The sequence below is a fragment of the Elephantulus edwardii genome, unplaced genomic scaffold (genome assembly GCF_000299155.1).
Source record: "Elephantulus edwardii isolate Elephantulus edwardi_28Jun2011 unplaced genomic scaffold, EleEdw1.0 scaffold00486, whole genome shotgun sequence".
Taxonomy (NCBI): Eukaryota; Metazoa; Chordata; class Mammalia; order Macroscelidea; family Macroscelididae; genus Elephantulus; species Elephantulus edwardii.
Genome location: NW_006400236.1, coordinates 119,568 through 125,071, shown reverse-complemented (window position 1 = coordinate 125,071; position 5,504 = coordinate 119,568).

Genomic DNA, 5,504 nt, shown 5'->3' with positions numbered 1-5,504 from the left:
TCTATCTATCTATCTATCTATCTATCTATCTATCTATCTATCTATGTTTTTGAAGGCCTGCTATTTCAGAAATGTGAATGCCAATCCTTCCTCCTAGCCCGCCTTAATTTGAATGTGCAGTTTTAGGACAGTATCTGACAGACAAGCACTTAATAGAAAAGAGCAGATGAAAGATATTTCCCAATTACAGAAATATCCAATAGATTCAGTGTTGTCCCCACCTTTAACACATGTGCTTTGAACCACTCTTTCTCTGCTCCACCAGCATTTTCTTCTACTACCACTTATCCCATTCAATACTTATCTTCCTCTATTCTGCCCTCGATATGATAGCTTATATTGCAAGCTTTCTTGGCTTCTGTAATTTCAAATACCTCAAGCTGCTGCCAGTTTCTTATGCTTCAGCCAATATCTCTTGAGTTTAGGAGTCTCTAAGTGCAAATACCAGATACTAGTATTAGAGATGGCTTCCTATCTCAGACAGTTCTGAAGAAAAATCCTTTGCCTTGAACCTTTGCTCCAAGATTGACTTTTTGTTACCTTATCATAATCCCAAATATACATTTCAGGGTTGAATTCTGAATTTTTTAAAAGACATTTTCCTTGATTATGTGCACTCTGGTTAAAATAAAAAACAAAAACAATAAAATAAACTGATTGCTTGCAGGAGTCAGCACTGTCAACCTCATCAGAGAGGCATCATCTTGCTGTGGCACAGCTCCCTAAGGGAGGAACTTCAGTTCCAGGACCTCTGCAGTCACCTGCCTCTTCTCAGAGTCAGAAAAGTATTGAATATACCATGGAGTGCCGGGGGAACAAACAGGTTCATCCTGGAGATAGTGAAACTGGATTGCTCCTTAGAGGCAAGGATTCTGAAGCCTTGTCTGACATGCTTGGGACATGTTGCAAGGAGGGACCAGTCATTGGAGAGGGATGTCATGCTTGGGAGGGTTGAGGGACAGCACAGGAGAGGAAGACCTTCAACGAGATAGATTGATTCAGTGACTGGGGTAATGGGGTAGGTGTGTCAGAGACAATAAGATTGGCAAAGGATAGAGCAGGGTTTAGGGCTGTTATAGATAGGGTTGTTATTAGTTGCAAGTGACTTGATGGCACATCATAACAACAACAAATTATTTATATACATATATACAACTATATATATATGTATATATATACATATATATACACACACACAAACAGACAACAATATATATACATATATATGTGTGTGGTGTTTATGTGTGTATGCATATATACATAGGGAGAGAGAGCTAGAGAGAGAGAGAAAGGGAGGGAGGAAGGAAGGAAGGAAGGAAGGAAGGAAGGAAGGAAGGAAGGAAGGAACTGTGTGGGCTGAGGTGGCTCCTTTTCCATCTGTCAGCACATTCTTTACAACCGCACCTAAACCTTATTATCACATTCCGTGTGTTAGTGCAAAAATGATCCAGGTCCTCAAAACAGTCTTTCTACAGCTTTGCGTGGATTCAAACTTCAGCACAGTTAATGCAAAAACAAGTAACGTAGTAAAGGAGGCAGAAAACCAAAAGCTGTTTTCCTTTTACGGGGTATTTGCAGCAGCTCCTTCCTCCTGTCATGGACATAAGAGTAAACATTTTGCATTGAATTAAAGGGTATCTTAAGACACATATTTGGCTTGGATAAAAATCTTTCCCTTGCCTTCACAATTATTAACCTTTCATGAAAAGACTGTAGGAAGAAAATGGTCAGAGAGGACTATAGCATAATTTCAGAGATTTATTTCTCTTAACATTAATCTTTGAGTTCTGAACTCTTACAGTTGTGTATTAGGGGGTATATTTGGATTAAGACATTGCTGCCATCCTTTTCATATTTATGGGCATGACCTTTGCATTATAGTAGCCTGCTTTGAAGTACAGTTATTTTTAATTGCTTTATGTGTCCATAGAGAGTGTTCCTTGCCTTCGTCAGTTATATATAGTGCCTTGGCACATATGTTTGCTCAATGAATCTTTCAATGGATTGATATTTATAACCACATCTGAATAGAAGAGTAAATGTTGCTTTTGGGGATGGGTATGTGTGTATGTGTTGTGTGTTGGTGTGAAAGTGTGCTTTATTGTCAATGCTGCCGTATACTTAATGAGGTGACAGGAAGAATTAAAAATGACAGTTTGTTTTGGCTGCACTGGGACCCTCTGAGATAGAGTCTTCTATAATGCAGCTCAATAAAGCCAGCCTGGACTGCTCCGAGAGGTTTAACGAGAGATAATCAGGGGCTGGGCAGCGGGAGGTTGAAACTGCTGTCAGAAGACAATGAAATGTGCAGTGTGCCAAAAGTCCTCCAGAAATTTGCAGTGGTGTTTGGATTATCAGTAGCCCAAACTGTACCACCTTACACGATCCTGAAACAGCCGTGGACCATAATTATAAAAAAAAGGGACATCAGGGTAACCCATCTGGAAAAAAAGATGCCCCCTTTTTTTCTGCTGAAAGCTAGTTAGTCTGTGCAGTTTCTCTCTTTTACTTGTAATAACATTGTCAAAACTTTATGAAGTCCATGGATGGTGAAGTCAACAGAGATAGGACTGATCAAAATGGAGCCCATGACAAGTAATACCTCTGATATCTTGTTGTTATGAGATGCCATCGAGTTGACCATGACTCCTAATGAACCTATGAATGGCACACATGAATCCTATCCTATTCTGTGTAGCCATCACCATCTCTCTTACACATCCCATTCCTCTAATTGTTGTGTCAATCTCTCTCATCCAATGACTTCCTCTCCTTCACTGACCATCCACACTCCCATGCATGATGTTCTTCTCCAGGGGCTGAATTCTCCTTGCCACAAGTCCAAAGTATGTGAGGTGACATCATGGCTGCATCCTCCCCAAGACATACTTGTTTGTTCCTTTCGGTATTTAGTAGTCTATGGGGTTTTCAGTTGTTTTTATGTGCCATCGAGTCGCTTGTGATTTATAGAAACCCTATGTACAACAGCCCTAAACTCTGCTCTATGCCAATCTTATTGTCTCAGACACACTCATCCCCATTACCTCAGTAACTGAATCAATCCATTTCATTAAGAGTCTTCCTCTCCTGTGCTGTCCCGACACCCTCCCAAGCATGACGTCCCTCTCCAAGGTCTGATCCCGCCTAGCAACATGTCCAAAGTACATCAGATGGAGTTTCAGAATCTTTGCCTCTAAGGTCTGGCCTGGCTTCACGTTTTCCAGGACGAACTTGTTTGTTCAGGGTTTTCAGTACTCCTCTTTAAAACCACAATTCAAAGGCATTGATTCTTCTGCTGTCATCATTAGTTAATGTTCAACTTTCAGATTCATAAGAAACAATTGAGTAGATGGTCGCTTGAATAAAGCACATCTTAGCCCAGAACAGTGGAATCAGAATATGGTTTACTGTTCAGGAAACAGCATTTTAAATAAGTTTTTCAGATAGTTGTCTTGCAGTTTGAAGCTCCAGCCTTTAGTAAAACTTATTGCAGACTGGAACAAATGTTGTTTTGTGCCATGAAGTCCCTTGCAAATTTTAGTGACCCTGTGTACAACAACTTTTAACTCTGCTCTACACTGAGCCAACCTTACTGTTTCTGGCACATCTACCTCCATTACCCCAGTCACTGAGTCAATCCATCTCATCCAGGGTCTTCCTCTCTTGCACTTTCCCTCCACCCTCCCAAACAAAATGTCCCTCTCCAAGGACTGGTCCTTCCTTGCAACATGTCCAAAGTACGTCAGGTGGAACTCCAGAATCCTTATCTCCCAAGAGTATCCTGTCTCACCCTGTCTAGGACAAACCTGTTTGTTCTCCTAGCAGTCGGTAGTATACTCAATACTCTTCTCTAACACCACAGCTCAAAGGCATCAATTCTCTTTCTATTATCCCTAGTCAATGTCCAGCTTTCGAATGCATAAAAAAGTAATTATGAAAACCATGGCCTGGGTCAGGCACACCTTACTCTCTAGACTAACATCATTGCTCTTCAGTACTCTGGAGAGGTCACTGACAGCAAATTTCCCAATGCAATTTGTCTTTTGATTTCCCAGCTGCTCTTACCAAGAGTGTTGATTGTAGAGCCAAGCAAACTGAAACTGTTAACAATCTCAATCTCTTCACCATCCATCACAATGCTGCCAATTAATTGGCTCAGTGGTGAGAATCTTTGTCTTCTTGATGTTGAGCTTCAATACATATTGAAGGCTGCAGTCCTTGACCTTCTACTGCAAATGCCTCAGGTCTTCCTCAGTTTCAGCAAGAAGGGTTGTGCCATCTGCATAACACAGGTTGTTGATGAGTCTTCCTCAAATCCTGATGCCACATTTCTGCTCATAGCGTCCAGCCTCTGATATGATCTGTTCCACATATAGATTTTAAAAGTGTGGAGATAGAACACATTCTCGATGTATACCCTTCCTGATTTTGATCCATGCAGTGTTTCCATGCTTTGTTTTGACAACTGCCTCCTAGTCCAGGTATTGGTTTTCCATAAACACAATCAAATTAAGAGAAAAAACAAACGAACAAAAAAACACAACATTCTGCTTATCAGAGATTTAATTGTAGCTAAGGTAAAACTTCAGTTAATGAGAACGAAATAAGTGGACTTCTCAAGTCAATTTATGTTGTTATTCTACTTTTAGCCTCCCTGTTGTTAAAATGTGAAAAGATAATGATATCTCTCTGACAAAATTCAATCTTGGGAATAATTCAGGACTATATATCACATTGTTCCATTGGGCAAAGAGTCATCCTTTGTCAAGGGCAACTTAACATTAGGTAGTCTCAACAGCAAACTGACATAACTTATAAGGCTTAAAAGAAATACTCTTGTGTCCTCGTCTATAGCGGGGTGTGCTGCTAACCGCAAAGTGGCACCTGACAAGTGCTTCAAAACACCAGCTGTTCTATGGATAAGGTAGCACACTCACCTCTTAGGTGATTTACAGCCTCAGAAAATCTGCTCAAGGATCATCTATGTGTCTGTTCTTAATTGATGGCAATTAGTGTTGAGTAAAAAGAAATAATGCATTTCACTATACTTTGCACACCATTAGGTGCAGAAGAAAATGCAAGTTGTACTTAACATTCATTCAATCTCTCTTACACTGTATTCTATTTGAAGATTAATCTTGAAATGTGCTCAAAAGACTGGATTAATATCAGATGGTCCCTATTTATTAAGGTCTCATCACATGCCAGACATTGAATCAAGCAAAGTGCTGAACTTTAGTTCTCCAAACATATTGAATGTTGTTTTTGTTGTTAAGTGCCGTCGAGTTGTAGATGACTCATAGTGACACTATGGATGAACGATCTGAATACTTGTATAACTTTAATCATTTATTCAAGTTCATAGAGTTTCTGGAAGCAAACTATTTCGAAAACGGACACCACTCCTTCTTCTAAGCTTGTTTTAATGAGGGCTCTCCACCAAGCACTGTCCACCATGGGTAACCATTATCACATTTGACATATCAGTATCACAGTGTTTAGCA